This window comes from Ambystoma mexicanum, chromosome 2p (genome assembly GCF_040938575.1).
Source record: "Ambystoma mexicanum isolate Mex_15411 chromosome 2p, UKY_AmexF1_1, whole genome shotgun sequence".
NCBI lineage: Eukaryota > Metazoa > Chordata > Amphibia > Caudata > Ambystomatidae > Ambystoma > Ambystoma mexicanum.
The window spans coordinates 779,820,995-779,843,520 of NC_090923.1; the positions used below are offsets into that span (position 1 = coordinate 779,820,995).

The 22,526-nt window shown below is 43.4% G+C and overlaps 1 protein-coding gene across 4 annotated transcripts in view; it reads left to right on the forward strand.

The window, feature by feature from the left end:
* The window catches only part of LOC138566786 (cytochrome P450 2F2-like), a 376,524-nt gene that overhangs the window by 239,111 nt on the left and 114,887 nt on the right, over window positions 1-22,526 (forward strand). The gene's annotated exons all lie outside the window — the stretch shown is intronic.

Below are 22,526 nucleotides of genomic sequence, written 5' to 3' on the forward strand. Positions count from 1 at the left end.
CAGCGTTCCTGCTCCAGCTGCTTTGAGCTAAAGGTGGGTATTAATCCCAATTTGCACACAGGGAAGGGCCATTAGCCGATCAGGTGGCTGGAACAGTGGGTGAGAATATACATTCTCCTCCTGCTGTTCCAGCCACCCAATGCTTATTGGGTAGGGACATTTATTTAAATTATTTTTATGTGGGAGGCAAAAGGGAATCTTTCCCAGTTCCCTCCCCACTCCCCCACCCCCTAACCCTCAAACCAAAACCAAACATCTTCCCCACCGCCCCCTCCTTCCCCACTTACCTTCCAGACTGGAGCTTTTTGCCCTGGTTCAGTGCACCTCCCGCTCCCGCCGCTACACTTCAGAGGAAAAGAAATAAAGCCATTTGCACCACAGATGAACCCTTTGGTTTGAATGGCTTTCACGCACTGGCAGGGGGGTGGACATGACGGTAACGGCCCACAACCCTCACGGAGGCCCTTCGCTAGGGCCTAACATGGCTTGTGCTGTCGGCCCGTTACCGGCCATGTCCACTCCACGTCAGTAGTAGTAGCATTTCATGGGTCACAACAAGCCCTTGCTCTCTTTCTGTGTAATGGCCACTGACCATGGCCTCCAACTTTGACAGCACCGGCAGCGAGTAGCATAGGGATGGGGCAATGTTTTATGCTATCCTAGTTGAAGATTCAGCTTCACGCACCCCTCATCCCCCCGTCTCCAAAACTTGTCCCACAACTGAGTTGTGCAAAGCCAACACAAATATATTTAACAAGGAATAAGTGTGCAATAATCTGAACATCAATTTTCTATGTATTATTACTGATAAGATTAACCATGATATGGATAATATATTGGTTGATTTCTTGATGGTTCTTTATGGTTCTTGTTCATGCAGCCCAGGTCTATTAATGCGTTGTCAGTAATTCAAACGCACTAAAATACAGGTCCAACTTAATGAGTACATTCAAATGCATTTAAATGAACACATTCATTTGGGGGGTAAAAGCAGACAGGTATCACTGCTTGCTTTGAATTAGGGTTTAATGAATGATAGCGTCAGTGCTACCCAAATGAGGGTGACAAGCTGATGGGTTCTCAATGACTAGTATTTAATGGTGAGAGAAGAATGTTGTGCATATTTAGCATAAAGAAAGACTGTTGTCCTGCTCTGACCCTCTACGTTGTCCTACAGTATTTCTCATTGACACTCTCTTGCTATGTGCAAGACTTGAGCACAATCCAACATGTTGTCATATCCTCTCTCAGTCATATTAGGCTCTCAGTACCATCCACCCGGTAGTGTCAAGTTCATAGTGGCTTGCCCAGAAGAGCATTAAGAGTATATATGCTTATAAGCATATCATGCCCATGGCCTTGGTAGTGTGCAGCATTGAACACCCGACTTGAAAAGGTTATCTGCTCCAGTAGCTGGGTTCAATACCACCAATTAAGTCTTTTTGTGTGATTTGTCCTCATATTGCTAACAGATAAAACACCATAATAATTCTACTAATAGTAATATTAATAGTAATAATCATAAAAATACTAATAGCAATGATAATAATAATAATAATAATAATAATAATAATAATAATAATATGGTCAGTTGTAGAAAGTATTACGTAGCACTCTAAACAAATGGGCGGTATACTGATATATTTGCTACTGTTATTGTGCACATCTGGCAGGCAAACATTTTCAGCTGAATTATTAAATGTGTGTCATGTGATTTATTTAGGACTACACTTCTCATCATGCATTTGTCAGAGTAATGATAGACAGGAATGAGGGAGTACTTGTATAATGTGATTTTCAGCTTTTAACCAATCTCATCATCAACTTGACAACAAAACCCCTAATTCCCCATAGCATATCATCACCACAGAAGAATTAAAAAAAGTGAATGCTCTCAGTAAATATTTAAAACCGTATGTGCAGAATCATACAGGGAGTCTGTAGTTTCTTCGAACTTGTTGAGGTACTCTGATTGAAATGTGTGATATTGATTTGACACACATTGGCTGGAAACAAATTAAGGCAAACATAAAAATGAAACTATGTGTGAATTACTTTGAGGTCCTCAAATGGAGGAGCACAACTGACTTGTCAGGTGGTTGTGATTCGGGAAGGCAAGCTTTGAATAATCAATGCATTCATGCGTTCCTTTAGCAGTGCCCCCTAGACTGCTGTGATTGGCCATACGTTTAAAAAGAACACAGGGAAACAAAATCTGACGTTTGCCCTCTAGGAGGTCGGAACTTTGCCACTTTGACCGATGAAAGACACTATCCAGTTACGCTAGTTACCAAAGTCATCAGCCACCAATGATCCAGTGTCATGTAAATAATGTATGTACATCAAAAGAAGTAACCAACATACAGTCAACCGCTTTGAAGCATGTAGGCTTTGCATGAGTCTAAATTTCAAGAATTTGAGAAGGCTTTTGTGAATCTCTGCATCTGTTATCTAACTGAGGGCTTCATTACGATTTTGGTGGTATTTCCTCTTGTAATGCTTGCTAACTCAAATACTGTTACCACATGTGGCAAATGGGTTGTATTAGGAAGCATCTGCATGATCAGTAACTTCTGATCTTGATTCCCTTGATAGCACCTAGGAAATCTTGCAGACAGTAGTGCTTTTGTGCAGAGGTATCCACCAGATGTCATTTTCATAACTTGTTTTCTTTCTAAACCAATCACAATACCGTCCGATAAAACATGTCATTTGCCTTAGTCCATAGCTTGGTTGTGGCTAATTATCCAAAGAGGTAATGACTCCTCCTGTGGTCTATAAGACTACTAGCACATGGTGGCAATAACAGTGCATGTTTTGGAGTTCTGTTGGTGAACAAAAACGTTAGTTTAACAGTGAGTAAAGCACCAAAACGTTACATTAAAAGTGGTTTCATATGTTAAGGTTTATAAGGTTTGTAAGGTAAGCATTTTAATTGAAAACTTGGTTCAACTGGAAAGTTTTATCAGGAGCTTGAATTAGGTGCATGTTAAAGTGAACAGGTTTTCTTAAAATAAAAAGTGAACGCATCATTCCTTATTTTTGCTTTCCCGTTGTTGTGTTACGCTAGGTTGCACTGGCATATTGAAAGGAATATTGCTCAGAAATTAAATTTATGTTTCTTTAATGCAAACACAACATTTCTCTTGATTCCCCAGTTGCTTCTGAAGTTGGAATGTCTGGAATGCAGTCAATAGCAATAGTTATGGACTGCACTATGAACATTCTGATTGGCAATGAAAGAGAAAGCTAAAACATTGGAAAATTCTTTCACTTTCTTGTAGTTAAAGTGTTTACTTTTACAGAAACCCTAATGCGTATTCATGTTACATCCTCTCCAGTTTAGCAATGTTTGCAATTGAAATGCTTAACTTATTGAAGACAGCCTTGCAATTTAAATGCTACAAAATGAAACATCTTTGAACTGATTGAGTTTCTCAATTTATTTTCCCATTATAAAACCCCAAAACATGATTTGCTGCTACCACTGTGTGCTCGTACTTTATAGACCTCGGGCGGGGTCATTGTGGATTGAGATAATGATACTTCCACAATTTATGGCCATTGGCTTCACCTCAGGACATGACTTGGTGGCAGGATATTATCCCGCCATAACACTTCGCCCCACTTGAGATTGAATATGCAGGTGATACAATGTAGCGGAGACTAATAGTGTCCCCGAATACAAATGTAACATTTAAAGTATATTGGCTCACTCACCAGTGCCCATCTGTAGCAGAGTATTGCGATACTGCTCTGCTGTCCGTCCCACACTGCAACTATCAAGCATGCAACCAAGTTTTTGTCAGAGATGGATTCCATGCATAGTGATGTAGCGCTGTGTGTGTATTCTTATTTATGCTTGGGAAGGCTTCATAACCAGATCATTGGTATAGACAAGGTTTATCTGGGTATAAGTAGGCTCAATCTCCCACAGTGAAATTGTGTTTGGCATGGCTGGGGGAACAACCCGTAAAATAACCAAAATAACAAAAAAAATTGATAATTAAAATATTAAAACATGTCTACTGTTTACGTACAATGATGTTTTATGCAACAAGTCCTCCTTAGGCTTTAACTTTGGCATTTGAGGTTGCTGGTCAACATGCACCTGCTGTGGGTGGAGACTTATTACCCGAATAACATCTAGTGAAAGATCATTGTTTTACTGTCCAGCAATTTGAGAGTGAACAGTGAGAGCCTCAGTCCCAGGTACTGCTATTTTGCCAATCAGCATCAGCAATGAAATCAGGAGTTTTGCTGGCATTTCACTTAAAACAAAATAATTACCAATATGATCTAACCTGGTCTGCAGTAGTCTATGCTTAAAAATGATTGCAACATAAACTGTTTCGTTCACTATTAATGACGGGTAGTAAAGCAAAATTGCACATAATCAACAGACAAGACCATGAGTCATCCAAGCCGGGCCGAACTTTTCCATGTAGACTAATGATGTAAGATTTTGATTGATGACGGGATTAGAGTGCACCCCTAAGCTTGTTCCACAGAAAGGATTGTTTGCATAGGAGTGATAGAGTTGGTAACAGGTAAATGTATAAGCTATACCAGCTACTTCCGCTTGAATCCCAATGACACGCCTGACTCAACAGTACAGATTTCAAATGCCTACTTTATATGTGCTCACTGTAACCAAACCCTTCCTTTAGGTCCCTTAATATTCCTGAAGTATTGTAGAAGACATATTTCAGTCATACAATGTATGCATTTTTCATTTGTGGAGATTTGAAACTCAAATGCAGGTGACACAGTCTGGGGGAGGAGACAGATGAACAGAGGCTAGCATCACAAGAAGGGAGATGGTGTGTAGCATGGAAAGTTGTAGGGTGTTTACAATGTGGGTGTTTTAATTTATGGTCCAGTAAATCAGCTCTGTTTCTTTTCACTCATTGGAAAATAAAGTATGAGATTAACACATATGCGCATTTTACCAGCTAACCCCTAACAACTGAGGTGGGCATTTGAAGCACTATGCATTTGAAGCACTATACATACAAGAGCTTGAAGGGGAAGAACACAATCAACTCCTGTCATACTCTGTCATTAGTAACAACCAGATAAGAGACATGCTCCCTCACAGTGATAACCAATCATGAGAGCCCCATTGAGACACTCACAATATCGGTTTGTTTGTGGGGGGTAAACTGTGAGCATGTCTCTATGATAGTACTTTTTCAGGAATCCACCATGGGATGATATATCAATCTAGGCCTCTGCAATTGCCTGGGTATGACTTCTCATTATCCTCAGAGTCCACAAGATGAGGATCAGCCTCTTGTTCCATGCAGCAGGAGATTTAAGGGAGCTGTAAATGCCCACCCACCTGACCCTTGACCTGGAATCAATGGCATTACCTTCAATGTTTAGCCTGCTGCACTCTATTCATAGCTCACACAAAGCAATTCAAGAAATTGACTTTCGAGTGGCAAGAGCCCCTTAACATGGCAGATGTTGATCTATAGGAGACCAATTTGCATTGTTTTATATTAGCTGAAAATTAAATTGAACCTTGTGTTCTGCTCTGATGATCTGCCTGCAATACTGGATGAGTACCAGCAGCAGCTACTAGAGCTGATTCAGTGATTGTTCTGTGTGTTCACTGCACAGCAACCTATCTTCAAGAGCCAAGGTAGACTGTCTTGTTTTACCAATATCTTCAAAAGTGTGTTTTTGGCATCAGGGCACAACATGCCCAGGGTTGAATCTGACCCCAGGCTTCTCTGAATGTTTTTGGTTCAAGGAATACCAGACAGACTAAGGTCTAGGTAGCCAGGGGTCACCTATCGCTGGTCCCTCCTTGGTTAGAGGATTTAAGTACGTGTGACTGGTCTTCTGCTCTTGGTCACAGTTGATCCATGCCTGAAAACTATACCCATGGGATGAACAAGAAGTTTGAGGAGTTCAGGTAGAACACTGGGGTGTACAAGTCATTGTCCGGTGATTTAATATCAGCATCTTCCATCTGTTGGGCTTGGCTTTAAATCACATGTCCTTTAATCCGGACATATCATGAATGTCATCGCTTGGTTCTTGCCCACCCTGGCTCATTTAAAGATGCTCAAGGCCCACTTCGCCAACCTATTGTCATTTTGCATGGCACCCGGGATATGCTCTTTCCGATAATTAACCAACCTTTGCAGGCAGAACACTTCTGGCAAAGGCAGTGTCTGGTTTCTGACATTTTTAGACTGCACCAGCAATTCAGTGCCCTACACTTGTATAGTACTTGTCAGCATTATTTTCAATATCAGCTGTCCCATGATGCAGATTGTGCCCCGCTGCAAAACCCTTTGTCACTTTGAGTGGTGAATTTATTAACTTTTTACCCATCGGACTAAAGACAAACTGACAGCACCTCTCCTTTCTCTTCACTTTCTGGCACTAAACACAAACAGAACTTTATGTTCTCTGTACGGAGTTCAAGAGAAACACATTGATAGTGAAGTATTACTGTACGCTTGCTCATTTCTGAAAAAAAAGGAGCTGCAGTGGGAGATGCATTTTCATTTCACATTATCTTTATTTAGTTTTCCTGTCAGGAAATGTAGGCTGCAGGCGATGTTCTTTTTTGCAGCCCCCAAAAGTCTTTCTTCAAATGAATTGCATGTCTGTAAATCAGCCCACTAGCCAATGTACTGACCCCTACTACTTTCCCCAGTCCACCATTTCATCCTGTGACTCTGTGCACTTCTTGCACCACAACTCAACCACCTATATAATAGGCAGGTTGTTTTGGACACTGACCTTTCTCCCACTCCATGTTGTTGTCAAGTGGTAATGCCTCACCAAGGAGACTGCCTAGAACTAGTCGGGACATCAGAGGTGCCGGTGTTAAAGAAAAGAAAGATACAACATGTTTATGTCATGGGCGCTCACAAAAGTAAATAATACAACAGATAATATCCCCACACAGAATCATTCTCTGCAGCATACAACCCTTTCAAAGGCACAAGAAAAATACTGGCACCCACCTAATGGGAAGGGTTGTGTTGGGAATAAGGCAACACTTAGGGCCTCATTCTGAGTTTGGCAGTGCAGGAAAAAAAGTGGAGGGAATTCTGCTACCGCCACTTTTTTTTAATAATAACATAATACATTTTTCCCGCACTGCAAATCACACATTTTGGACAGAATTCCCATTGGTGGACTTTTTGAATGGTAATTCCATTGGTTTTTTGGAGGAAAAGTGGAGGATTTATCATCCTCCACTTTTCCTCCAAAAATCAAGCAAACACCACTGGGTGATTCCACCAGTGGTAATGGCTGGAAGTGAATCTGCCACTTTTCTTCAGAATTTCTTTGGAATTACTGCTCAATAATTTCACCGGTGGGAATTACGCCGGTGGCAATTCCACCAAAAATCACCAATGAAGTACTAAGGACTTCATACATGGAGACTAACACTACCCTACAACCACTTATTATCCGAGGGTGAACCCACAGGACAAGGTTGTGGCAACAGTAACAGATTGTTGTGGTATTTCAGTGAATTTACCACCAAAACACAGCCAAACTCAGAATGAGGGCCATAGCTCCGAACTCCGATAGATTATCAAACTCTACAGTATGAAACAATTTGAAGCAAATAGACAATGAATGGCACAGTCATGATGGGAAATTTTGAAAATGGCTGAAATAGGAAAAGGAACCACATAGTATTGTACCTTAATGAAACATCAAACCCTTACAATGTCAGGAGAATATTAATGATGCCCTCATTAGAGCTTTAAGGGCCAGGTCTGTCTGTGCCTTTCTTTGTGGGACGTGCCGACGGACCAGATGCTGCCTGGAAGGGATCTTGCCTCCTGCAAGTACATTGACTGCCCACACCTTCGTGTGATCCATGCTTTACTGTTTTAACTGCCCCACTGTGAACCATTGTGAATTACCCTACACCCTGCACCAGCTCTATTAGTGTCTGACCTCCTTGAAGTGATGCGGCCCACATAGCTTACAATTGTATGTACGGCGCAGCCATCCTCAGAGCATCCCACTGCCGCACTGATATATCATCGCATGACTCTCACCTGATCTACTTGTTTCACCCCGACCTATCAGGCCACTTTATTAACCTTCACGTTCATGCTCACAACTGCCGTTATGCTATTCATCTGTGTACGATGCTATCATGTAATTCTGCCATCTTGCATCTGTTAATCTGTTACCTCTGTGTAATCCTACATCTGCTGTTATCTGACTTCTGTGATTTTGTCTATCTGTTACTCCCTTGTATAATCTCACCATTATAACTCCACTACTCTGTGCCTGCCTATCTACCAACTCTCTGGGCAATCTGATATAGTCTGCTCTCTCTCAGTATCACCCCTGCCAGCCACTGCACCTCCGCCTGCCAACACTACCTACCCTCAGGCCGGAAGCCTTGTCCCTCGCTGCCCACACTCCAACATTCTCACACAACCTACACTCCTTATGCACCTTACACCTGTGCCACTCTCCAACCCTGCTGCCCAAATACACCGCCTATATGCAAACTCCCACCATGCAACACCCTCAATCAACCAACATGCCAGTTGCCCTACACACCTTCCCTTCCAACATTCCCCCCACCTACTTCCTACCCTCATTTTTCACAAAATATAACATCATAGCAACCTGTTCAACACGCACCATAACCTCACGCCCAAGATCCACCAACATCACAAAACAACTCCTGGGTCTCCGTTCCAGATACTCCAGCACCTTAAACCAGGCACTTCCAAACTCATCCAAGGTAATGGACCTGCCTACAAACACATCTAAGCCAGCCTCACCCACACCAGATATGACACACTCTAGCCCTGCCATACCTGGACCGCCAAACACCACCACAACTGTAACCCAGACTCCCAACAACTTGCAATCTGCTTGATTAACGCTAGATCCATGCCTGCACATTTCACTGAAATCCATGAACTTATAATCAACCTGGACCTTGATATTCTAGCTACTACTGAGACATGGCTATAGCGCTGCAGGGCCTGCTCTCACCCTAGCCATCCCACGGGGCTACTCCATTATCAGGCAAGACTGACTCACTACCGTAGGAGGAGGTGTAGCACTCATCATGAAACATTGCCTAGAGGCCAGACAAATCCCACCCAACCTGGGTGACAACACCTATTCTCTTGCAATAAAAATCACCCTCTACCACAACTTCACCATTACCATCAACCTGGTCTACCGCCACCTGGCCCACTATTGGAGTTCCAGGAGAATCTCACACACCTCCTAGCAGAAACCTAAAGAAACCTTGGATTCAATGACAAAAAATACAAACCAGCCAAATCCCTCTCCCTAGCCCTACAGGAACTAGGCGTTGACCAAAAAATAAACTCACCCACACATAACAAAGGGCACATCCTTGACTGGATAGCCGACCACAATTGTGATGTTGATATCAGCTCCATTACCCCCACCCCATGGTCCGACCATCACCTCATTCACTTCCTCACCCCTATCGCTACCACTACGGCCAACAAGCCTAACCCTATCCTCCCTGCCCTGGCAAGAAGTGCAAAAAACCTCACCAAAGATAAGATTGTACCACACCTCAGCACCCTCATTCGCATCCTCAGACCCATCGGTGCTAGCAGATATTTACAAATACACCATAAGCTGCGTAATAGATATCATTGCCCCTCTACAGAACAAAAAAGCCAAAATAGTGAAACAATCCAACACCTGGTTCTCCACTGAACTAAAATAGCTCCGCTCTCAGAAACGTAAAGCACTGAACATCTGGCAGAGGTCACACTCCTCAGCCACGCTATCCTTGTATAAAAAAATTAGTTCACAATACAAAAAACTAAAATTACAGCTATATCAGCGTCCTATAATGAAAGAATTACAAATGCTAGCTCAGAAATCAAAGAGCTTTATTGGCATTTTCAAAGAACTTACCAAACCAGCTACCAAATCTCAAGATATCGTCAAAGACCAAACCTGGTGTAACACAATACAATCTGCCCTATTAAATAAAATCAAACTCTTGCATGAAAAAATCAAGGAGCATCACAAGAACCTGTCACCACACATTAGACTAACCACTAGCACAGATCACATGATGACCCCCAGCACAGTGCCCCTTACCACCAAAGTCGCCATAATTCTGTTCAAATTCAGGGCAATAACTCGAGGGTATTGAGATAATAAACAGAATTAAGCCTGCCAACTGCAAAGGAGATTCCTGCCCAGCCAAACTTCCCACCTTAGCACTTCATTTTTGCACAGACCAGCACTTTACCCCTTCCACCCCTCCCTCACACTTCTTGTTCAGCACTTGCATAATCCAAATTTCACAAGGCCTAGTAGGACCATTATTGCATCTTTATCCCTTCCCCACCCCCCTTTTTTGTCTTGTGGCATCTTACAAATATCCCATAAATAAATAAATAAATATTTGAGATAAATGTTATTGTATAAAAACATGAATCATTGATATATGTTTATTTTCACCATTCATTGATTTGTGAGAATGTGTTGAATGGACATTGCAAAATGAAGCTTTGATAAACTGAATATCTAAGGCTGAGTGTGGCAGCTGATTTGTTAGTATTAAAGCAATTCAATAGACTTTGGTGTGCATTTGAGAGATTAAAGGGAAAGCTGTCATACTCCAGTTGCTTGTTGTATCTTATCCTTACCCTGAGTGAAAGAGTAGGATTCCTTTCCTAGATAAAATACAGGGATGATCCATTTATAGATTTTTATAGTGTCAGAAATCCGCCCCCCCCAAAAAAAAACAATCTGTGCCCAAAGTACTATTCTGACCCTCACATTCTAAATAAAGGAATTCTATCTTGAAATGTATAATGGGCCTCATTCCAACCTTGCTGGTATCCTCACGGTAAGCCAGCTTTTAGCTGGAGGTAAGCCACGTGATGCACTGGCAAACTTGTAGTCAGCCGGTGCGGTAAAGTACCACGAATAGTGGCACTTTTTTACCACACCGGCCGAATCTGAATGAGGCCCAATGTCGTTGACCTTGAGTGTTTTGTAAATGTTCAAAAGAAATGAAATGTGTACCATTTCCATACAAAGAGGTTTCTCCGGGATAGATATTCTTGCTTCAGAGGGTTCTTTCCTTCCCCTGGATTCTGTATCCCTTTCTTCTTTTATAAATAACAGTTCTTGATGTCCCCTTGAGTCGACCGCAAAAGCTATCTTTAAGCTGATTTAATTTCTTTGATGGCTGGTCGGAATAGCTGATGTACTCTCCTGCCGGGAATGTTTGTTCTCCAGTCACTGAGACCAACACCACCTGCTGGCTATTTCTCGTATCGTATTCACTTTCAACTTGCCTGGTGTGTTGCCCTACCAGATATTCCTTTACACATTTGCAACTGCCTGGTATACTCTCCTGCCAGGCACTCTGTATTCACACTCTTACAATTGCATGTTATACTCTCTTGCGATGGCTTCTTGAAAACCTACACTTGCAATTGCCTGGAGTTATCTCCTTCCACAGCTTTCTGTAATCTTGTACTTGGAACTGCCTGATATACTCTCCTGCCAGGGCTTCTCTTGAATGCACAGACTTAGAGTCGCTTGGTATATTCTCCTGCCAGGGCTTTTCCTGTGTGAGGTCCTGCTTACTCTCCCACCTTATATGGGTCTGTCCTGTGGCTTTCTTGGATATAATGCATGGTTTCTTATATATTGGCTTTTTAGACTCTATCTCATATACTCGTAACATACATGGACACACTCTCCCTTTTAGAAACTGCCAGTTCAGTCTTTCTCTCTCTGGTTTTACAAACCATTCCATTTCTCTTGTGGGTTCACTAGTTATATTTATTTCTTTTGGGCTTAGTCGCTGACATGCGGCGGTGTTCCCTCTGTCCCTTCATGGACTCACCGGTTCCTGATGGTGTTTGCCCTTGTTTCTATGGTCTGCCGGTGAAGGTTTCCCACTTCCTTCCATTTCGCGACCATTCCTCCACTGGTTTCCTGCTTCTTGAGTCTTCTGCTGCGTTCATCTGCTTCACATGTGATTCCAGTGAGAAAAGTGCTGTTTTCCGATGCCGGCGAATGCCCATGAACCCTCCTCTTGCTTCTGCCATTTCCACTGCACCTCACCTGCTTCCAGCAGCCTTCTTCCTTCTTGAATCTGAGCCGGTTGGCTCCACAGACTTCTTCTCGCATGGAAAGGAGCAACATGCTCCTGCCAGCAGTCTCCTTGTGTTTCTTGCGTCAGTGATTTATACGTCCCGGGCAAAGATGTGTGCTCAATGCCACTAGAGTGCTGCCTTTGCTCAGGAATTCCCATGCTCTGTATTACTCTACTCCTCTTCTTTGTCCCATTGTTGTGGGGGTTGTAGGAATAATAGTTATTTTTTTTTTAAAGATGATGATTGTTTGCAATTGGCTTTAAAGGAAAACTAGTTTTGGAGGAAAAGTATGTAGGACTAGGAAAAGTATCTTTCACAATTTTACAAGGGCAGTTGGAGTCTAAGAGTCGGCCTTTGGAATCTAATGACAGATACACACTACCCTGCATGGGTGGTAGTGGGGAGGTATTGCAATAGGTTATCAGGGGATGGGGAGTTGGAGATTTATTTCCAGAAAGGAAAGAGAGATGCCATATCTCATCAGACCACCACCCACTCTCGGAAACTCTCTCGCCCATGTGATCATCATATAACCGCCCCTAGGGTCAGGATAAGGTAGAGGCTGCCATCCCCTGGCCACATATGAGGAGGTCACTACCGGGAAATGAGTGATGATACCATTGGATTAATCACATAATACATGAGTCAAACTATATATAATGGCTTATATGCATGGCTGGCGGCAGAACTGTGTTTAAATGTAAATATAATACTATATATAGTTTGACATGTTGTCCAATAAGGAAATACAAGTATATCTGTCAAAACCCATCTGATGTCATTTTATTATCAACTGGTTGCCTGTGACCCCTACAGCTGTGATAGCATTTTGTCTATTATTTTCTGGGAATGGGAGTTTCATCAACCACAGATGTTAGGCCCAACACAGAAGGCCCCTTTGTTCTCTGCTGGGAAGGTTTGATACTTTCCAAGTAGGACAGGATATATTCCCGGTGGTATGGTGGCATGTTGGTACTTCAGGGGGACATCTGAAACACAATGGACAATTCACATTAGTGGGAAAATTACAGGAGTATTTTTGATCTCAGGCAGATAGAAGAGGCACACGTATAGTATAGTTGAGAATGGAATCTGTACACTGGAAAACGCCTAGGCCACTCTAATGTCCTGCTTCAAGGTGCTTTGGGGGCTGACATCAAAAGGCAAAACAATTGTTAAAGGAGCAGGATTGACCCCTTACTGAAGATTTGATATTAACTAATCCGTTGTGACAAAATGACTATATAAGGGGTGAGATCCCCCACTCAGTTGAATCATCTTTGAATTATCTTTGGAGCAACTAGAAGAGGTTTTCACTAGAAGCTTGTTTGGGTAAAGATAACTCAAAGTCCCCATCCCTGGTGGTGAACATAAGGATTTGCTCTGCTGCTGGTTTCTTCCCTGTGCAGTGCAGGACTATCAGTCTTCCTTCTTCGTGTTAGTCCGACAGTTGCTTCAGGAACCGTGAGCCTCCAGGATCTGCCAGGAACTTCTGCCTCAGCTACAGCATTCTTCTACTCTAAAGGTACTGTGCAAACCCTTTTGTTCATTCCATCCGACCGCGGTGAAAGTGTTTGAAATCTTTCACCAATATGAGGGCTTGTCCTTCTCTACTCTTTTAAGTAACTTTTCTTCTGACTGTTATGGAGAATTCTCCAGAGTTGTTAATGTCCCTTACCTACTAAGCCCCTCAGCAGCTTTGCTGGATTTCTAGGATTTTTTTTTTCACCTGGTAAGAGTGAAAGCCTTTTTTCCCACTCTTACATGTGTTTTGCTGTGTGTGTTTAACATGTTTTGTGTTCATAGACTGTGGAGCCTCACCTACTCCACAGGCATCATCTTTTTACTGTGTGTTACACAGCACCTTCATTGCAGTAACACAGGGTTGTCTTTTAGACTTCCCAACTCAGACTCCATTTTCTGGGACTGACTACTGTCTCCCAGAACATGTAAAGTTGCTATTGACTTTATTAGTCTTTTAAATCCACAGACCCAGTACAAACTAGCTTACATAGAGTAATGGAAAGGGTTAATACGTATCCCTTTTTGAATGTTTCTCTTGGAGCAATGTTTCGCCCCCTTTTCATCAAAACTTGGCTGGTGGCAGTGGTAACTACCCTATTTTTCCCACCATGGTTATCTTAAATAACCATAGTATTGTTTTAGGCTATTTTGGTAGCCTCAAACTTAAACCCGCTAGACCATATATGCTGTATACGGTTCCGGCTAGGTTTATTCACCATTTCTTTTTGAAAGTGTCTTTCTCGTGTTTTATCCGCGCGCCAAACCAAGTTTGGTTCCTTTGTTCACTGTCTCTTTGCAGGCTTCTACACAGAAGCCTTCCTTATGCGCCTGAAAGTCTGGGTAGGCAGGATGTGACGGAGGGATTTTAGGACCCCTGCCATGGGTTCCCTTGGTAACCCAAGTCGCACTTCTGTTTGATTGGCTGGGTTACTGTCCCAGCAGGACATCCTCCATGCTGTGTGAATGGAGGAAAACTGCATAAAAAGCAGGTCTCTGGGATTGGAAAGGCAGAGTCGCCACTGGAACGTAAGAAGCAACAATCAGCTGACAGAAGAGGACCCCTACAATGACTGAACCACCCAGTGAAGCCCTGTTGCAGGTCCAAATCTTCAAGCTCCAACAACAGAGATCTACCAGGAATCCTCTTCCCCTGAGCTGGTGATACTAACCAGTTTGCCCAAACTGCAATCCAGGACTCCCTCCTCTGGTCAAATTTGCTGTACAGAGTTACAGTGAATCGGATAGTCAGGAAGTCGGACCCTGCTTGGGTTTTAAGGAGCGCACCTTTTATTTGTTGCTTTGCTCTGCTGCTGGTTTCTTCCCTGGGCAGTGCAGGACCCTCCAGTCTTCCTACTTCATGTCAGGCCGACAGTCGCTTAAGGAACGGTGAGCCTGCAGGAACTGCCAGGAACGTCCGCCTCAGCTACAGCTTCTTCTTCATTTAAAGGTACTGTGCAAATCCGGTTGTTTGTTTTGTCCAGCTGTGGTGAAGGCGTGTGAAACCTTTCGCCAATCCGAGGGATTGTCCTTCTATACTCTTTAAACTAACTTTTCTGCCGACCAACTTCATCTGGAACTCTTGGCAAAGACTTATCCGCAAACTACCCTGAACTGTGTGCTCTTGAGCAAAATACTTTTGTCCTATTGACTTTGGCCCCAAGCCTTTTTGATTTGATTCCATCACTTTAGTTCCTCTTTCTAGATTTACCAGCTTACTTACCTGTTGGTGCTGCTCAATTTGTGTCTAACTTTGACTTTCCCTCCCTTTTTAAATTACTGGAGTGCCATTCCTCTCATACTTCATTGTGAGTTTAACTTGTCCAGATTCTACTGGGAGCGGTGTGGTGCATTAAGAGTGTGATTTTTCAACTGCTTTACTTTAGTGAGATGTTATACAACTGATGTGTAAATAAATGTATATTCTTTTACTCAGAAACCTTGAGTTAGTGTTTGTTTGAATCATAGTAATTGCTGTGCTTTGTGTAACTATTTGATACTGCTCACTTGCTTTTGAGATAAGTCTGGCTGCTCAGCCATCGCTACCACTTTACTGTGTAGTACAGGCTTGTACCAAAGGCGAATTTGTACTGTCACTTGTAGTCTTAATTGTGTGTGGTGTTCCCAAAGGGTGCTGCATATAATTCTGCCTAACACTGGTGTACAGCGGTGAGGATCAAGTATAGTAATTACACTTAGAGTGCTGCTATTACCTTGGATCCATTAACCACAAGGCTAACATCACTAAAAAGCAATATTAATCATGTCTGATATGGAAAGCTACAGTCAGGAAACCCTCCTTAGTTACACTGTGGATTATTTAAAAAATCTGTGCAGAGAAAGGAATCGCTTTGCCAAAGGCAAAAGTCTGAATTGATTGAAAAGTTGTTAGAGAAACAAAGTCTGGATGGTAGGTCTGAAATACCTGACCCCTAGGCAAATGTGGAAAGTAATGAGGATGATAATGTGTCTATTATTGATGAGTTAAAGGAAGTAGATGTGTCTCATAAATTGGGTCTCACTGCTCCCTTACCTGCTCAACAACCTCAAGCTTTGTCCACTGGGACCCCACCAGGTCTGACACTCAGTCCTGAAATCATTGCTCTAGAAAAGATGAGGCTTGAATTGGAATTCAAATTTTTTTAAATGCTCAAACTGAACAAAAACACCAAGACCTTAAACTCAGAGAAATGGAGTTGAATCATGAACTAGAAATGAAAAGGTTATCTCTTGAAAAAGCTTCTCTCCAGAGTCTTCTAGGTCTTCCAGTCCTAAGAGACCTTGTATGCCTAAAGAAATTGTGGGTATGTACGAGGATAAGCTTGATATTTTGGATTGGTTGGCAATGTTTGACTATAACCATGGGATTCAAGGTCTTACAGTGAATCATTTGCTTCTGTGTATCTTCTCTAGGCTACCCACTGTTGTAGCTGATGTTGTGATGGAGTTGGGGGAGGTGGATAAGATGGATTACAAGTGTGTGAAGTTAGCTTTAATTGCTAGATTTGGGAAGACCCCCTTCTCAGTACCTTGAGAGGTTTGGGACCCTCAAAAAGGATGATGGTACCCCTTGGGCTACCTTGAGCCCCTTGGGCTACTGTTTGAAAAACTTAGATGTATGGATTAAGAGTTACAGAGTAAACACTTATGACGGTATGAGGAATATTGTTATGTTGGAATCAATTTATAATGCCTGCGTTCAGACAGCACTTGGCTATTTCTTAGGAGATAGATCCAAAGAAGTCAGCTAATGCTGCTGGCTTGTGGGTTGCCAATATCACTACTCACAAGGATTCTGGAGCAACTCAGAAGAAGGATGAGGGAAAGCATCCAAAGAAAGATAACAAGGAGAATTCTAATACCTCCAACCCAAAAGAGGTCCACAAACAGCAACATAAGGGTAAACCACAGCGAAAACCGAATCAGGCTAGTGCACCATCTGGACCCAAACCAGATGGAGGGCAGAACAAACCCCCATTCATCAAGACATTTGGGTAATGTTATGTTTGTGGGTAAACTGACCATGTGAAGGGGGATCCCAGATGTAAGGGTAAACCTTCAGGGGTCCACACTGTCTCCTTAGCCTTCTCCCCAGAGGAAGAAGTACCTATGGCAAGTGGAAACTTTTACCTACTGGCTGATGAACCCATGAGAGTCGCAGCTAGTGTTTCTTTAGTGTCCCTGGGCTTGTGGGAACAACAGAATTTAGATGTCTATAATTCCATCCCAGATAATACTAAAGAGTATTATAAAGATAGTGTTCTTGTGAATGGACAGGAGACTCCTGCCATCAGAGACACTGGAGCCAGCATAACTGTGGTGGATGAATCATTTTTCAAGGTGGAGGATGTTACTACGGCACCCAAATGCCTCACCAAGTTAGCTGGAGGCCCTGTGCAAATGTTTCCTAGTTACCAGCTCCCATCCAGTGTAATGATAAGACTGTCAAGATACCTGTTAGTGTGCGGAGTGAAGTGCCTGGGAGAGTTCTGTTGGGTAATGACCTGAAAACTCTTGGAGTTGTGTCCATTACCCTCAGACCTCCCAGTAAGAGGAGACAGGAGCTCACTAGACCTGCAAGAGAGTGAACCTTGAAAGGCTCTCCATGGGAGTTGATAGAGGAAACTATCACTCCCACTCCACAGAAGTTGCTCACTGCTATTTCTAAGAAGAAATGGGCAACGGGGAAACCCAAGACATCAAAGAAAAAGTCAGACAGCACCCCTGTGCTACCAAAAAAGATATCCCCAAGATTGTCCAAGGTCAAACCTGTGACTCCTCCACCTGCTGAGGCAGAGTGTGAGGTACAACCCTGTGTGGTTGAGCCAGTTTCTGAAGAGTCAGATCTGGAAGAAGACACTATTTTAGTTTAAGATCTTGACTCTGTTGACCATCCTGAGCTGCAGTCTTTACTGGCAGAAGGTGGACACAACAGGGCAGACTTCAGCAGAGGATGAAGAGAATGTCCTACTCTTGAGGGTCTTCAACAACAGGCTGCTAACCAACTTGATGGGCAAGATGTTGGAAAGCACAGGTTAAGCTGGGAGGATGGCCTCTTCTACAGTGAACCAACCAAGTCTAACCCTGTGGACTGCAAAAGAATTGTAGTGCCCGTTGCCAACAGACTCCAGTTCCTACAGTTGGCCCATGATATACTTTTGGCTGGTCATGTGAGTTTCAAAAAGACCAAGGAAAGGCTCTCCTTATACTTCTACTATCCTAAGATGGGTTCAGAAGTTGACAAATTCTGTAGGAGCTGTCACACTTGCCAATCCTCTGGCAAGAGTGGAGCCAAGAATGTGGCACCCCTGGTGCCTCTCCCAGTGGTGGGAGTTCCTTTTGAGAGGGTGGGCATCGACATCTTGACCCTCCCACATGTTCAGAGAACAGGTTTATCCTGGCTGTAGTACCCCATGCTACAAGATACCCAGAAGCCATACCTATGAGGACTATAATGGGTCATACTGTGGCTAAGGCTCTGCTGGGTATTTTTTAGCAGAGTAGGGTTCCCTAAGGAAGTGATATCTGACAGGGGATTTGATTTTCTGTCCCACTACATGCAAGCCATGTGGAAAAACGGTGGTGTCACTTACAAGTTCTCAACAGCCTACCATCCACAGACAAATGGACTGCTAGAGAGGTTTAATCATACTATGAAGAGCATGATCAGTGCTTTAGAGGAACCCCTTAAGAGACAGTGGGACCTTCTAGTGCCATGCTTTCTCTTTGCTTATAGAGAAGTCCCTCAGGAGGGAGTTGGATACAGTCCCTTTGAGCTTCTCTATGGCCATCCAGTCAGAGGTCCATTGGCCCTGATGAAGGAGGGATTGGAGAGTGCTCCTTCCCCAAGCCAATCAGAGTGACTGGCTATGTGATAGGTGTCCAGAGGAGAATGTCACACATGATGGCAGAAGTTAGTGATAACTGCGGGTCAGGCTCTGGTCAAACATTGGCATGACTAGAAAGCCAGCATGGTTGAGTTTACTCAAGTCCGGCTTGTATTAGTTATGGTGCCAACAAGGCAGAGGGCCTTGCAGGACAAATGGATAGGACCCTTCAATGTTGTGGGCAAACTTGGAGAGGTGAACTATTTGGTGGACTTAGGCAGACCTAAGGAGTTTCCTGTTTTTTTCACACCAACCGTTTGAAGGCATATGTCTCAAAACCTGAAGTGTGAGCTTTGCTTCTAGCTTCAGCTTAAGAGGAGGAGGAGAGTGAACCTCTTCAGAGGCCAACCTTTGGATGAGAAAATAGAAGGAGCCAAGCTCTCTTCTCAACTGACTTCTGAACAACAGGAGGAGTGCAAAATTCTGTTAAATCAGTTTGCCTCCCTATTTTCACGATCACCAGGCTTGACCCCTTGGGGCCTGCATGATATTCTCACTCGTGACTGTTTACCGGTGAAAAGCAGAGGTTACAGAATGTCAGAACATGTGCGATCCCGTATCAAAGGAGAGGTCAACAAGATGCTTGATCTCGGGGTTATAGAGCCCTCTACAAGTCCATGGTCTAGTCCAGTTGTTCTAGTACCAAAGGCAGGATACATGGAGTTGAGATTCTGTGTGGACTATAGAGCTGAAAATGCAGTCACTAAGACTGATGCCCAGCCTTTGCCAAGGACAGATGAACTGGTGGATATACTTGGTTCAGCTAAGTACCTCAGTACATTTGATCTGACATCAGGCTATTGGCAAATAGCCCTGACAGACCATGCCAAGGAGAAAAGTGCATTCTCAACCCCAGCAGGCCTCTACCAGTTCAAGGTTGTGCCTTTTGGATTAAATAATGCACCTGTTACATTCCAAAGGATGGTCAATCAAGTTCTGAATGGGATGGATGACTTCTGCATGGCATACCTGTATGACATTGCAGTGTTCAGCCCTACATGGAAAGAACATATTGATCACGTAGGATATGTTTTTGAGGCTCTTGAGCAGGCCCATCTGACCATAAAGGCAAGCAAATGTCAAATTGGTCAAAGCAAAGTGGTCTTCTTTGGTCCTGAGGTAGGAGGAGGTGAGATAAGGCCATTACCTAGCAAAGTACAAGCTGTACAAAACTGGGCCACCCCTACTACTCAAACCCAAGTGAGAACTTTCTTAGGTCTCACTGAGTACTACAGGAATTTCATAGAGCACTATGGGACCATAGCTTCTCCCTTGAATGTGATCTCCTCTTCAAAATTCCCTAAAAAGGCTAGATGGAATAAGGAGTGCACTCTAGCCTTTGAAACCCTGAAGAAAGCCCTTTGTAAAGCTCTAGTCCTAAGAGCTCCTGATTATCACCAACCATTCCTTGTTCAGACAGATGCATCCAATACAGGTATAGGTACAGTCTTTAGTCAACTGGATGAGAAAGGTAAAGAGCGCCCCATTTGCTTCATCAGTAGGAAACTGAAGGACCCAGAAACAAGGTGGGCAACCATAGAGTGTGAATGTTTTGCCATTGTGTGGTCTCTGAAGAAGTTTAGACCATATTTGTATGGATCTACTTTTGTGATTCAGACAGACCACCAACCCTTGAGATGGTTAATGCAAATGAAAGGGGAAATTCCAAAACCTCTGAGATGGTCAATCTGCCTGCAAGGGTTTGATTTCACCATTGAGCACTGAGCAGGATGTCACCACCAAAATGCTGATGGTCTCTCTAGGAAGTTTTTAACCGACTAAATGTAGAGAGTCATCCAGGAGTGGATTATATCCTCCTGTCACTTAGTCTGGGGTGGGGGGTGTTAGGGAGAATTCTCCAGAGTGGCTAATTTCCCTTACCTACTGAGTCCCTCAGCAGGTTTGCTGGATTTCTAGGATTTATTTTTTTCACCTGGTAAGAGTGTGAGCCTTTTTTCCCACTCTTGCATGTGTTTTGCTGTGTGTGTTTAACATTTTTTGTGTTCATAGACTGTGGAGCCTCACCTACTTCACAGGCATCATATTTTACTGTGTGTTACACAGCACCTTCAGTGCAGTAACACAGGGTTGTCTTTTAGACTTCCCAACTCAGACTCCATTTTCTGGGACTGACTACTGTCTCCCAGAACATGTAAAATTGCCATTGACTTTATTAGTCTTTTAAATCCACAGACCCAGTGCAAACTATCTTACATAGAGTACTGGAAAGGGTTAATACTTATCCCTTTTTGTCTGTTTCTCTTGAAGCATTGTTTCACTCCTTTTTCATCAAGACTTGGCTGGTGGCAGTGGTAACTACCCTAATGTTCCTATTTTCCTACCGCGATTATCTTAAATAACCTTGGTATTGTTTTAGGCTATCTTGGTAGCCTCGAACTTAAATCCGCTTGACCATATACGTTGTTATACGGTTCCGTCTGGGTTTATTCGCCATTTCTTTTTTAAAATGTCTTTCTTGTGTTTTACTCCACGCGCCAAGTCAGGTTTGGTTTCTTTGTTCACCGTCTCTTTGCATGCTTCTACACAGAGGCCATCCTTAGGTGTCTGAAACTCTGGGTAGGCAGCATGTGAGCGAGGGGTTTTAGGACCCCTGCCATGGGATCCCTTGGTGACCCAAGTCACTCTCTTGTTTGATTGGCTGGGTGATTGTCCCGCCAGGGCAGCAACCCTGCTGTGTGATTGACGGCCAGGCTGTGTGAATGGTGGAAAACTTCATAAAAAGCCGGTCTCTGGGATTGGAAAGGCAGAGTTGCCACTGGAATGTAAGAACCAACGAGGAGCTGACAGAAGAGGACTCCTACAATGACTGAACCATCCAGTGAAGCCCTGCTGCAGGTCCGAATCTTCAAGCTCCAACGACAGAGAAGATCTACCAGGAATCCTCTTCCCCTGAGCTGGTGATACTAACCAGTTTGCCCAAACTGCAATCCAGGACTCCCTCCTCTGGTCAAATTTGCTGTACAGAGTTACAGTGAATCGGATAGTCAGGAAGTCGGACCCTGCTTGGGTTTTAAGGAGCGCACCTTTTATTTGTTGCTTTGCTCTGCTGCTGGTTTCTTCCCTGGGCAGTGCAGGACCCTCCAGTCTTCCTACTTCATGTCAGGCCGACAGTCGCTTAAGGAACGGTGAGCCTGCAGGAACTGCCAGGAACGTCCGCCTCAGCTACAGCTTCTTCTTCATTTAAAGGTACTGTGCAAATCCGGTTGTTTGTTTTGTCCAGCTGTGGTGAAGGCGTGTGAAACCTTTCGCCAATCCGAGGGATTGTCCTTCTATACTCTTTAAACTAACTTTTCTGCCGACCAACTTCATCTGGAACTCTTGGCAAAGACTTATCCGCAAACTACCCTGAACTGTGTGCTCTTGAGCAAAATACTTTTGTCCTATTGACTTTGGCCCCAAGCCTTTTTGATTTGATTCCATCACTTTAGTTCCTCTTTCTAGATTTACCAGCTTACTTACCTGTTGG